Here is a 14,669-nt window from a genome sequence, read left to right on the forward strand (position 1 = left end):
ACCCTTTTGATGAACACTCCATGTACTCCACCTTTTCGGGATCATCAAGCTGTAGAGACTTGAGGCAAGGAAGTTGAACAAAGCATGGCAAAGTCGAGCATCCTGAACATCTTTCAAAATTAATTGTGATGAGTTTAGGAAGTCGAACTGAAATATCTTATAGATGACATGCTTGAATTAAAGAATAAAGATCCTTTATGATCATTTGTTGATGGTCAATATCCTTTTCAGGAACATTGAAGCCCCCCTCTAGCAGGGATTTTAATTCAGGGCCAATAGGATTTTGAGTCTCATTAAGAGATGTCAAGCTATCGATCCAGTCTCATAAAGTTGCTAAGCAAGAGCAGTTGATGATTTTAAGAATTTCTAGAATGGTAACATATCCAGGCCCCAATACTGGAGACACCAACTCAAGCTTGGAATTCTTGCAATTTTCATGCCAACCTCATCCTTATTATCTGACAAAAGAAGCTCACTGCAACATTTATTCAAGGTATCAAAGGTGATGAAATATTGAATCCCCTCATAGAGATGTCCAAGCCCCACCATTATCCTTGTACATTCAATTGACAACAACTGCATCTGCAATAAAATAGTTCATCTAAGAAATTTCCAAACATGAAGAATGCAAACGCAAAATAGCAAGATTGTTTTAGCAAGAAATTATGAGTTAAGTATAATTATGAAAAGACACGGTACTAAAATTGACGTCTTTAAAGATATGATTTTCAAACTTTACTAATTACAAGCATTATTTCAAGCCCAGAAAGTTGGACTAATTATGATAAATGACAACTAAATCATAATATCAATGGACAACTGTTTTTGTCTATGCTAATGCTATCAATGGCTGACATAATAATCAAGTGTTTTTGTCCATTTGTGTTTTGGTTCGAGTGATATTTTAGAAATTAGTACAAATCATAGCAATAAACTACTATTTTGTTTATGCTAGTACATACATAGAAAGCAGAGATAAGACAAGTAGTATAAAAATGTTTTGCTTGACATGATCCATCAATGAACAAAATTATAGATGACTCTGACATTCTTAATAGATCAATAGCACAGAGTACAAACAATGATGGAGCAACCATCAAAGGTTAGAGGAGGATTTACTGAAATTTATGTCTTATAGCACACCTGAATTGAAAAGAGAGGAAAAGTCCTTTCTACATTGGTCATGTAGTAGAAATGAATTTCTGGCAATGATTAATCTCAAGGCATGCAAATGATATGAGGCTGCCTAACTAGAACAGTCCCAAATGATAAGTCTGCAAGGTATTGAGGGAATGCATCTCTTCTAGTAGTAATGTCAACTAAGGGCAAGGATGAATTCAGAGCTCCTTAAGTATTGGAAGGATTGCTATCTAGTCTAGTGATGTTGTCAATTGAGAGCAGAGAAGAGAGTATGTTGTAAATGAATGGAGTTTTTTCCTTTTCACCAGCCCTCAAAAGCTTGCTCCCAAGGCATGGACAATATTCAACCCATCTTCACCATAATCCTTTTTTACATTGGGATATGAGACACCTTTGTGCCTATGAACAATCAGAAGTTCTTAAGCAAGGTAAAATCTGCAAGAAAATATTGATTAAATCAACCCTAGCATTTTGCCTAACTCTTAGAATGTGAAACTTGAAGTATAATGATTAGGTTGGTCCCAAATTACCAATTAATAACTTGTCAAATTGTAGAAGATGCAAAATTTTCAAAAACTTGGTGATCTAAGCATTTAATCAAACATATAGACAGCAACTTTACAAAAATTGAAGCTGTTAAAAATAGGACAGAACATTGGATTGCAAACCTGAAATATATTGTGGATGACATGCTTCAATTAAAGAACAGAAATCCTATATGAATCAGGTACCATTGCTAGTCAATATCAATTTTGGGAAAATTGAAGTGTTGAGTGACACATCCCTTCTGGCAGTGATTTCAATTCAAGGCCAACATCATTTTCAAGCTCATTAAGAGATGCCAGGCTATCTTCTAGTCTGACTAAGTTGCAAAACAAGAGAAATTGATGATTGTAAGGATTTAAAAAATGTTAACATTTTAAAGCCCGAATAGTGAACGCACCAACTCCTTATTTGACAAAAACGCTCTCTGCAATATTTATTCAAGCTCTCAAAGGTGATCAAATATTGCATCCACTGATTGAGATGTCCAAGCCCCACCATTATCCCTTTTTACATTGAATTTACAACAATTACATCTGCAATAAAATAGTTAACCTGAGAAATTTCCAAACACAAAATAGCAAGATCATTTTTTAACAAAATAGAATTGTGAATTGATATCTTTAAAGATACATTTTTCAAATTACTATTGTTAGAAATTTGAGGCTAATCCAACTTATGGTAATCACCCTAGAGGGGGGGGGGTAAATAGGGTGATGATATCTTTTTCACAAATTTAAACTATGCAAAAATAAGAGACAATTATATGCAAATATATAATAAACAAAATAAACACAATTACATATAATTTAAAAGAGTTAGGGAAGAGAGAGTGCAAACACGAGAGTTTATAGTGGTTCGGCACTTCCTTGCCTACGTCCACTCTCCTCAACCTCCTAACCAAGTGAGGGTTCCACTATCTTGAAGCTTCAACCAAGTTTCCAATCTCTTTACAATTGGATTATGGTTCCAATTCACCCTCTTGGACTTTTGGCTCCAAGCACCCTTTACACTTCTCAAGAGTTATCCCACTCTTGAACAACCCCTCAAGTGATACCCCACACTTGAAAAAATTCCTCATAAAGATATACAAATAATGATATCTCAAAATCCTAGTAATAGAACTTTAGGCTCAAAGATACAAGAAAAACTAGGATTAAATGGTACACTAAAGATATGCAAGTTATGAAACAATGGTGCACTCAAAAACACTCTTCCAAGGCTCAAATATAATCAAGAATGATTTGGGCAGGTTAAACTTATGAAACAATGAAGATTGGAGCCTTTTTATAGAAGAAAAAAGTCAAACTAGCCGTTGGGGGTTCGACCGGTCGAGCTAGGGGTCGACCGGTTGACTAGCCGTTAGGAAAAGTGATTGTTGGGTCTCAACCGGACCTCAACCGAGGCCACTGGGAGAGAGAGAAACTTTTTGCCCTCCCTCAACCGGTCCTCGACCGGACGAGCACAACCGGTTGACCGGTTGAATCCTTTTTCAACTTAAAACCTTTTAACACAAGTTTGAAAATCATTTAACACAAGGTTAAATTGAAAACATGAAATCATCCAATTCTTAAGATATTTAAAACAATATTACTCTTGAATGATTTTGGTGTATAAATAAAGAATGAAATGCATGAAAGTCCTAGTGCACCAACAACCTTACAAAGAGATCTTATGAAGCTTTGGTCTTGAAAAACTCTTCTCTTTGAGGTGGTCTTCTTCTTTATGATTTCTCCTTGACTTGATTTGTCTTTGTGATTGCCACTTTGGAAATCTTCTTACCTAATCACACTTGAAATATGATCATTAGTTCTAAACCTTGTTTTGTTATCATCAAAATCAAGATTAACCAAACCTTGGTTTCACAACTATTATACGGCCACAAAAGTTCAACTAAAGTATTGTTAGCCCAAGGGTTCTCCTAATCAGGTTTTGATGATAACAAACCATGGTTAAGTGACTAATTGTTTTAAACTGTTAAGAATCTCAGGCTTAATCTCAAAAATTCATCAAGGACCAAACGAATACGGGATCGAGATCATTTGGAAGACTTGTAATCATAGGAAATGAATGTAAGATGATAGCATGAGTGCACTTAGGATGTTCATACCTTTTCATGCATCTTAGAAAACTCGGTTTATTCTCTAAAACTTGATTTTCTTTAAAACCCGAGTTTTATCAAATATACCTTAGGCAAACTGATTCAAAATTGGCATATTAACTCACCTAAAGACCTTGCCTAAGTATTGGAAAAGAAAGAAATCAAAAAGGATAGGTTTTTCGGGGCCAAAAGGCTCAACCGGTCGAGGCTATGGCCAACCGGCTCAACCGGTTGGGGAACCGGTCGACCGGTTACCCTTGTCCGGTCGAGGTCCGGTCGAGGGAGCAGAAAAATTTTCTCTCTCTCCCAGTAGCTTGTTCTTCCCGGTCGAGCCTCACCCTTGTCCGGTCGATGTCCGGTCGAGGTCCGGTCGATGTCCGGTCGAGGCAACGGTAACCTGCCATGCATTAATTGCACCAACGGCTAGTGATCCGGTCGACCCTTTGCTCGTCCGGTCGAGGCTACTTTTCTGCTGTTTTTGTCTCCCGAGCTTAGAAACCTATAAATTGAGAGCTCCTCTTCATTTATGACTAAGAGAACTATTGCATTCAAAGCCTACCTACCTGTTCTTGATCAAAAAGCTCTCCATTTTCTTTCTAAGTGCATCAAACCATCAATTGCATATTCTTAGTGCACTCTTGCAATTCATCCTAGCTTTCTCTTGTAACTTGAGCCATCCTTAAGCTAGGTTGAGAGTTTCATCCTTGTGTAAACTAAGTGTGAAAGCCTTCAAGTGGTTCAAATCTTGAAGTGATTGTGTAAGAGCCCATTGGAGCCGGAATCCAAGTGTAAGACGATTGAAAGCTTGATTGAAGCATCAAGTTAGTGGAACCCTCACTCGGTTAGGAGGTTGAGGAGAGTGGACGAAGGCAAGGAAGGGTCGAACCACTATAAACCCGAGTTTGAATTCTCTAACCTTATCTCTTTCCTTTATTTGTTTTGTGCATATATTATTGTGTGGAAAAAGATTTTGAAAAACCCAATTCACCCCCCCTTTTGGGTATTTTCCTTAATTAATTCATAGCCTTTGTTTTATCAATTGGTATCAGAGCTAGACCTCTTGCTTAAGACTTAATCGTCTAAGAGGAAAATGCTATTCCATCAAGCTCAACTCAACCTGAAAATTGTTCAAAACATAGAGCTCCATTCTTTACGGGAACCGACTATCCCTATTGGAAATCTAGAATGACTTGGTTCTTACAATCAACTGATTTAGATGTATGGGATGTCATTGAAGATGGCTCAACTCTTCCCACTAAATTAGTTGATGGAGTTTTGGTTCCAAAACCCAAGAAAGAATGGAATGAGCTTGATAGAAGAAATTTTCAACTAAATGCTAAAGCCGTTTATACTTTGCAATGTGCTATGGATAGGAATGAATACAATAGAATATGCCAATGTAAATCTGCTAAGGAAATTTGGAGATTGCTTGAAATAACTCATGAAGGAACTAATCAAGTGAAAGAGTCAAAAATTAATATACTTGTCCATAACTATGAATTGTTTTCAATGAAAGAAACTGAAACTATTGTTGAGATGATTACTAGGTTCACTGAAATTGTCAATGGCCTTGAAGCATTGGGAAGGGTCATAAATGAATCCGAAAAGGTGATGAAGATATTGAGGTCTCTCCCCTCAAAGTGGCATACAAAGGTCACCGCTATTCAAGAAGCTAAAGATTTGACCAAGCTACCTATGGAAGAACTCTTAGGGTCATTAATGACCTATGAAATCAGTTTGACAAAGCAACTACAAGAAAGTGAAGACAAAAAGAAGAAAAGCATAGCTCTCAAGGCTACAACCAAGGAAGAAGAAGATGTTGAAGAAGAAAAACCAATTGAAGAAGATGATGATTTAGCTCTCATCACAAGAAAGCTAAACAAGTACATGAGAGGTGAAAGGTTTAGAGGGAAAAAGTTTATCTCTAGAAGAAATCCCTCAAGAAGAGAATCCTCATCACATGGTGACAAGGAAAAATGGGAAGAGAAAGGAGATTTGATATGCTTCAAATGCAAAAAACCGGGACACATTAAATATGATTGTCCTCTCTACAAACTTGAAGCCAAGAGAAGAATGAAGAAGGCAATGATGGCTACTTGGAGTGAGAGTGAAGAATCTTCCGAGGAAGAAAAGGAAAAAGAAGTGGCAAACATGTGCTTCATGGCAATAGATGATCTTGATGAGGTAAACTCTTACTCTAGTGATGAAGATATGCATGCTATTTTTGAAGAACTATATGATGATTTTGAAAAACTTAGTTTGAAAAATAATTCTCTTAAAAAGAGAATTCAAGAACTTGAAAAAGAACTTGAGGAAGTGAAAGAAAAGTTTTCGATTGATGAAATCTCTAAAACTCATCTTGAAAAAGAGAATGAGATTTTAAGAAATGAAAATGAAATTTTGAAAAAGAAAAATGAATGGTTGACCTCCTCTCTTTCAATTTTCTCTTGTGGACAAAAGTCCTTTGAAATGATCTTAGCAAGCCAAAAATGTGTTTTTGACAAACAAGGACTAGGATTCAAATCTTCAAAGAACCAAAAGTATTTTAAAAACTATTTTGTAAAAGAATCCTCAAGTAAATGTCCTTCCACTATTTGTAACTTTTGTGGAAGAGGAGGGCACATTAGTAGTACATGTCCCTTAAGAAATGGTGCTCAAAAGAATTCAAATGCTAAGGTTAAAAAGGTTTGGGTTGAAAAATCCAAAGTCACTAACCCTCAAGGACCCAAAAAGACATGGGTACCTAAATCAACTTGAATTCTATTTTGTAGGGCTCAAAGGAGGATAAATGGTTCTTGGATAGTGGGTGCTCAAGACACATGACCGGTGATGAATCCAAGTTTGCCTTCCTTACAAAGAGAAAAGGAGGATATGTCACCTTTGGAGACAATGCAAAAGGAAGAATCATTGGTCAAGGTAACATAGGTAATGGTACATCCTCCCTTATTGAAAGTGTTTTATTAGTAGATGGTTTAAAACACAATCTTTTGAGCATTAGTCAACTTTGTGACAAAGGTTTTAAAGTAATTTTTGAAGCATCTCATTGTATCATCAAGGATATTCAAAATGACAAAACCATCTTCATTGGCCATAGATGTGAAAATGTATATGCTATAAATATTTCAAAATATGATGGCCATGATAGATGTTTTTCAAGCATGCATGATCAAAGTTGGTTGTGGCATAGGAGGTTGGGACATGCTAACATGGACCTCATTTCCCAACTCAACAAAGATGAACTTGTTAGAGGCCTTCCCAAAATTAATTTTCAAAAAGACAAAATTTGTGAAGCTTGTCAAATGGGAAAGCAAATCAAAAACTCTTTTAAAAACAAAAATTTCATCTCAACATCTAGACCTCTTGAATTGCTACACATGGATTTATTTGGTCCTTCTAGGACACCTAGTCTAGGAGGAAAATCTTATGCTTATGTCATTGTGGATGATTTCTCTAGATACACATGGGTCTTGTTTTTAAGTCAAAAGAGTGAAGCTTTTTATGAGTTTTCAAAATTTTGTAACAAGGTTCAAAATGAAAAAGGTTTTTCAATCACTTGCATTAGAAGTGATCATGGGAGAGAATTTGAGAATTTTGACTTTGAGGAATATTGCAATAAGCATGGTATCAATCACAATTTTTCGGCTCCTAGAACTCCTCAACAAAATGGGGTAGTTGAAAGGAAAAATAGAACTCTTCAAGAAATGGCTAGAACCATGCTAAATGAAAACAATTTGCCAAAGTATTTTTGGGCCGAAGCGGTAAACACTTCTTGCTATGTTTTAAATAGAATATTGTTGAGGCCCATTCTTAAGAAAACTCCCTATGAGCTTTGGAAAAACAAGAAACCCAACATTAGCTATTTCAAAGTCTTTGGGTGCAAATGTTTTATATTAAACACCAAAGATAATCTTGGAAAATTTGATGCAAAATCCGATGTTGGAATTTTTCTTGGCTACTCAACTTCAAGTAAAGCTTTTAGAGTTTTCAATAAAAGAACCATGGTTGTAGAAGAGTCCATCCATGTCATTTTTGATGAATCTAACAATTCTCTTCAAGAAAGAGAAAGTTTTGATGATGATTTAGGATTGGAGACCTCCATGGGAAAATTGCAAATTGAAGACAAAAGACAACAAGAAGAAAGTGAAGAGGATCCCAAGAAAGAAGAATCACCTTTGGCACTACCTCCTCCTCAACAAGTGCAAGGTGAATCAAGCCAAGACCTTCCAAAAGATTGGAAGTTTGTCATCAATCATCCACAAGATCAAATCATTGGTAATCCATCAAGTGGGGTAAGAACAAGATCATCCCTTAGAAATATTTGTAATAATCTTGCATTCATCTCTCAAATCGAACCTAAAAACATAAAAGATGCTATAGTTGATGAAAATTGGATGATTGCTATGCAAGAAGAATTAAATCAATTTGAAAGAAGTGAAGTATGGGAACTAGTACCAAGACCTTCAAATCAAAGTGTCATTGGAACCAAATGGGTCTTTAGAAACAAAATGGATGAAAATGGCATCATAGTAAGAAATAAGGCAAGATTGGTAGCCCAAGGGTATAATCAAGAAGAAGGAATAGACTATGAAGAGACTTTTGCCCCCGTAGCTAGAATGGAAGCAATTAGAATGTTGCTTGCTTTTGCATGTTTCAAAAACTTTATTCTATATCAAATGGATGTGAAAAGTGCTTTTCTAAATGGTTTCATAAATGAGGAAGTATATGTTGAGCAACCACCCGGTTTTCAAAGCTTTAACTTTCCAAACCATGTTTTTAAACTCAAAAAGGCACTTTATGGTTTGAAACAAGCACCTAGAGCTTGGTATGAAAGGCTTAGTAAATTTCTTTTGAAAAAGGGTTTTAAAATGGGAAAAATTGATACAACTCTTTTCATAAAAACCAAAGAAAAGGATATGCTCCTAGTTCAAATATATGTTGATGATATTATTTTTGGAGCTACTAATGACTCTCTTTGTGAAGATTTCTCTAAGTGTATGCATAGTGAATTTGAAATGAGCATGATGGGAGAACTCAATTTCTTCCTTGGACTTCAAATCAAGCAACTAAAGGAAGGAACCTTCATCAATCAAGCAAAGTATATAAAGGATCTTCTCAAGAGGTTCAACATGGAAGAAGCCAAGGTGATGAAAACTCCAATGAGCTCATCCATCAAGCTTGACATGGATGAAAAAGGTAAATCTATTGACTCAACTATGTATAGAGGCATGATAGGATCTTTGCTTTATTTGACCGCTAGTAGACCCGATATCATGTATAGTGTATGCTTGTGTGCTAGATTTCAATCTTGTCCTAAAGAATCTCACTTAAGTGCCGTTAAAAGAATTCTTAGATATTTGAAAGGGACAATGAATATTGGTTTGTGGTATCCTAAGGGTGATAATTTTGAATTGATTGGTTTCTCGGATGCCGATTTTGCCGGTTGTAGAGTTGAAAGAAAGAGCACTAGTGGCACTTGTCATTTCTTAGGACACTCACTTGTCTCATGGCATAGTAAGAAGCAAAATTCGGTAGCTTTGTCAACGGCTGAAGCCGAGTACATAGCAGCCGGTTTGTGTTGTGCACAAATCCTTTGGATGAAACAAACACTTAGTGATTTTAACTTGTCTTTTGAGCATGTTCCTATCAAATGTGATAACACTAGTGCCATAAATATTTCAAAAAATCCCGTGCAACACTCTAGGACCAAGCATATAGAAATTAGACATCATTTTCTTAGAGATCATGCACAAAAGGGTGACATTACACTTGAATTTGTAAGCACAAAAGATCAACTTGCCGATATTTTTACAAAACCTCTAAGTGAAGAACAATTTTCCGATATTAGAAGACAACTAGGGGTTATTTCTCTTTGATCTGATGTTTGTTTAATGAATTCTTGTTGGAAATACATTAGGATTGCATAAATTTCATCTCATACGCATCATATAGCAATCCCTTAGGAAATAGGTCAATTTTTGACCAAAAATACAAATTCCCGTGGCATTGGACATCAAAAATTGGGGATTTCAACTGAAAAGGGCAGGGGAGGATCACAAGACAAGAAAATGCAAGAAAAATTGGAAAATGAGAACGTTGACCGTTGACCAAGCGGTCGACCGGTTGGGGAACCGGTCGACCGGTTCGTCGGGGCTGGGAATTTAAAGAGCCCCCGCGCATCAGTTTTTTCCACTGTTCTCTGGTATTCCTTGAAGCCTCTTCATCTTCCCGCCTTCAGAGACCTGTTTGGACTTTCCTTGGACCGATTTCGGGGTTTGGAGTGACTTTTGAAGAGATTTTGGGGCTAGGGTTCCATCTCTGGACGGATTCGGACTTCGGATCTGGACTGGCTCCTCTCTGCGCCATCTTCTGGTTTTGCTTCTTTCCCGCGCGCCTAGGGTTTATTATTCGGGTTGGTCTTCTCTCTTTGCCTGCTCTCTTCATTTCTCCAAGCTTATCTTCATTTTTGGATTTGGATGGCTCCTCGAAAGGAGACGGGTGCTTCCAGAGCTCAGGGCAAGCGCCCTGCTGAGCCCTCTCAGCAGCCTGAGCAGACCGAGGCTCGCCGAAAGGCGAGATACGACACCGCCCTCTTCGGCTCAGTTGAGGATTATCAAAGGTACAAGGCGCATTTCGCCAAAAGAAAGGTGGTTCCAGGGAGAAACATCAATTTCTCCCAACTTCAGAGCCTCGGGTTTGAGGGACTTTTCGTCAGGATGGGATGGCTGCCAGTTGTGATGATTTCTGAGCCTATTTATCCGACCTTAGTGCGTGCATTCTACTCCAGGATGACCTATGGACTTGGAGGACCGATTAGGACCACTGTCCGAGGAGTTGAGATTGAGCTGAGTCCGGATAGCATCTGCCGCATCCTTGACATTCCTCCTGTTGGTCTCCCAGTATATGAGGCCAAGGCATGGCCTACTATCCCAGGGTTCGAGCCTAGAGGCCATTCAGAGACTGTGCGGACTTGCAGTTGCCCATGGGACGGGCAAACCTTCAGCACACAGTCTGACCGTGCCTAGCCGAGTCCTTCACCATATGATATGCTCCATCTTATTGCCACGTGGAGGACATCGGGATGAGGTATCCTACTATGAGGCCTTTCTTGTTGACTCACTTCTTACCGGGAGGCGGATACACGTAGGATATGTGATGATGAGGCATATGATGGCCTGCTGTGAGAGTACCACACGTGTGCTTCCTTACGGCCGCTTCCTCACTCGTGTCTTCAAGGATGCTGGGGTAGACTTGAGTAGAGAGACAGAGTTTGAGGCACCCAGCATATATGACACTTATGACGAGCATTCTTTGGGACGCATGAAGCTTGAGAAGGCCCCCGATGGGTCATGGGTTAGGAAAGCCGAGCGACAGGCCCGAGGACATCCCGGAGTAGAGGAGGAGGATGAGATCAGAGAGATGGAGGATGGGTTGGACCCTCAGAGGGGCTTTGAGCAGACAGGACCCGAGCTTGACATTCCGCCTCCACATCAGTCAGAGGGCATTCATGTTGAGGCTATCTTCTCCGAGCCTATGATGACTGAGCCATCCTTCGCCGCAGGCCACTCATCTCAGCCATCATTTACCGAGCTACCATCTCAGGCTCCTCCGACTCCTGATCATCCACCTTGGATGGATTTGTCGGCACAGATCAGCTCTCTCGGGTCTCGTATGGAGGAGTTAGCAGTGGTTCATGATACTCGCTTTTATTCCATGGAGGATCGCATCGATCAGTATCAGGCCGGCTTTACTTCTCAGTTTGAGCATCTTGTACAGAGGATTGAGCGTCTTGAGAGCCGCCAGGAGAGTCAGCACGAGGAGATGATGGCTTACCTCCGCTCTGTGTTTCCACCACCACCTCCTCAGCCTTGATTCTGTTTGGGATCCCCCTTCGTTTCTTTTTATGTTGCCAAAGGGGGAGATATGTTAGGATAGGGACATTAGGAGACTTTTTCATTTCCATGCATATCATACTTATGCTTTCATGTACTGTTGCTCATGCTTATATATGATATGACACTCTTATTGATTCACATTGTCTTCTCGCTTTAAATTTCCTAAATTTTGTGTTGATTATTCCATGATTGGTTTGGGGGAGATTTCTTTGTCTCCTAGATAACCAAGGTTTGTCATCATCAAAAAGGGGGAGATTGTTAGCCCAAGGGTTCTCCTAATCAGGTTTTGATGATAACAAACCATGGTTAAGTGACTAATTGTTTTAAACTGTTAAGAATCTCAGGCTTAATCTCAAAAATTCATCAAGGACCAAACGAATACGGGATCGAGATCATTTGGAAGACTTGTAATCATAGGAAATGAATGTAAGATGATAGCATGAGTGCACTTAGGATGTTCATACCTTTTCATGCATCTTAGAAAACTCGGTTTATTCTCTAAAACTTGATTTTCTTTAAAACCCGAGTTTTATCAAATATACCTTAGGCAAACTGATTCAAAATTGGCATATTAACTCACCTAAAGACCTTGCCTAAGTATTGGAAAAGAAAGAAATAAAAAAGGATAGGTTTTCGGGGCCAAAAGGCTCAACCGGTCGAGGCTATGGCCAACCGGCTCAACCGGTTGGGGAACCGGTCGACCGGTTACCCTTGTCCGGTCGAGGTCCGGTCGAGGGAGCAGAAAAATTTTCTCTCTCTCCCAGTAGCTTGTTCTTCCCGGTCGAGCCTCACCCTGTCGGTCGGTCCGGTCGAGGTCCGGTCGATGTCCGGTCGAGGCAACGGTAACCTGCCATGCATTAATTGCACCAACGGCTAGTGATCCGGTCGACCCTTTGCTCGTCCGGTCGAGGCTACTTTTCTGCTGTTTTTGTCTCCCGAGCTTAGAAACCTATAAATTGAGAGCTCCTCTTCATTTGACTAAGAGAACTATTGCATTCAAAGCCTACCTACCTGTTCTTGATCAAAAAGCTCTCCATTTCTTTCTAAGTGCATCAAACCATCAATTGCATATTCTTAGTGCACTCTTACAATTCATCCTAGCTTTCTCTTGTAACTTGAGCCATCCTTAAGCTAGGTTGAGAGTTTCATCCTTGTGTAAACTAAGTGTGAAAGCCTTCAAGTGGTTCAAATCTTGAAGTGATTGTGTAAGAGCCCATTGGAGCCGGAATCCAAGTGTAAGACGATTGAAAGCTTGATTGAAGCATCAAGTTAGTGGAACCCTCACTCGGTTAGGAGGTTGAGGAGAGTGGACGTAGGCAAGGAAGGGCCGAACCACTATAAACCCGAGTTTGAATTCTCTAACCTTATCTCTTTCCTTTATTTGTTTTGTGCATATATTATTGTGTGGAAAAAGATTTTGAAAAACCCAATTCACCCCCCCCTTTTGGGTATTTTCCTTAATTAATTCATAGCCTTTGTTTTATCAAGTATATACATGGCAACTAAATCATAATATCAATGGAACATTATATTTTCTCTATGCTAACTCTATCAATGATTGACATAATAATCAAGTGTTTTTGTCTATGTTGTGCTTCAGTTCGAGTGATATTTTAGAAAATAGTATAAAACATAGGAATATAATATATACACAGAGAGCATAGAGAAGACAGAGTGTAGAAAAATCAATGATGATGCAGTCATTGATAGTGGGAGAAAGATTACCTAAATTCAAAAGATAGAAAAATTCCTTTTTGCACGAGTCATCTAAGAGATAACTTTCTTTGAGATGTGAAATTTTAGGTCAATTCAAGACTAGTCTCCTTTGGGCTTTATAGGCCAATCATAAGCTTCTTTAGGAAGGTAAAATCTGAGAAATATTATTCAAATCAGACATCAATATTTCATAAAACTCTTAGAATGTAGAACTCCAAGTAAAATGATTAGTTTGGTACACAACACAAGAAATTGGTTAGATAGAGAAAAATTTCGAACTTACTGATTTGAGCATTTTGACAAACATATGATGTGCAAATATAAAGAAGTGCCAAAGCAAAATGAAAACAGAGCATTTTGCTTGTAAGATAATAAAATTGAGGGATTTCGCACCTAACGGGCTTTCTGTATCAATTCATTTTTTATAATTGTAGAAATGAATGTATGGGATATGAGTAATCTAGGGCCAGTCTTCACCAGTTTCTACATCTTTCTCGTAGGTGCTCACAATTAGATATATGAAGGTTTGTAAGTGAGGTGAGGCTGCTTATCCAGGGTAGTAACGTTGCCAAACCAAAACATTAGCGAATTTTCAGATATTGAAGAGTTGAAGCATGTTGAAGCAGCTCATGTGGGAGAGATATCTTTCATCAATGATGCAAAATATAGAGACTCCAATGAAGAAGTAGTGACAAGCATTAATTGTCGTAATACCTCTCCTCTCTCACTTTATGCAATCTTAGTGTCTTAGGACACCAAGGTAGTGAAGACACTTGCAAGGATGTTAGCATAGGGAATTCCCAGATGTATAAACCAGAAAGAAGAGGCCTGAATCCCTGATCTTAACTGCAATGAAATAACAAAAAATGAAGCCATCAGAAAAGGGAAGAGAGTTTAGATCATGGTCTTGAAATATATTGTAGATGACATAACTAAAGAACCTATTAGTCCTTCATGAATTAGCCATCCATTTCTAGTTAATATCAATATGAGGAACATAAGAGGAGTGCTAATTGTAGTTCATTAAGAAATGTGCACGGAGTAGTCTTTTGCTAAACCAAACCGATTGATGATTTTTAGAATTTCCAGAATGGTAACATGTTGAGCCATAATAGTAAAGACAACAACTCAAGCTTCTAACTCCTTGGGATTAGCATGCCTAACTCTGTGCAAGATTCATTTCTAATATCTTAAGGGTGATGAAATGTACAATCAATTGATACAAAGACATTACTTTATCTCACCTTTGAATTTTAAAAATACTTGTAGAGTCAGTG

General features: G+C 38.3%; 1 long non-coding RNA gene across 1 annotated transcript; it reads right to left on the reverse strand.

The window, feature by feature from the left end:
• Window positions 1-1,830: 1,830 nt before the first annotated feature.
• LOC117909634 lies at window positions 1,831-14,666 on the reverse strand. Its single transcript, XR_004650415.1, has 3 exons — window positions 14,637-14,666; window positions 13,402-13,546; window positions 1,831-2,219 (listed from the first exon to the last, which is right to left on the reverse strand). It is a non-coding gene; the product is annotated as an uncharacterized LOC117909634 (long non-coding RNA).
• Between the last annotated feature and the right edge of the window lie 3 nt (window positions 14,667-14,669).

Source organism: Vitis riparia, chromosome 19, assembly GCF_004353265.1.
Source record: "Vitis riparia cultivar Riparia Gloire de Montpellier isolate 1030 chromosome 19, EGFV_Vit.rip_1.0, whole genome shotgun sequence".
In the NCBI taxonomy this organism is placed as follows: domain Eukaryota; kingdom Viridiplantae; phylum Streptophyta; class Magnoliopsida; order Vitales; family Vitaceae; genus Vitis; species Vitis riparia.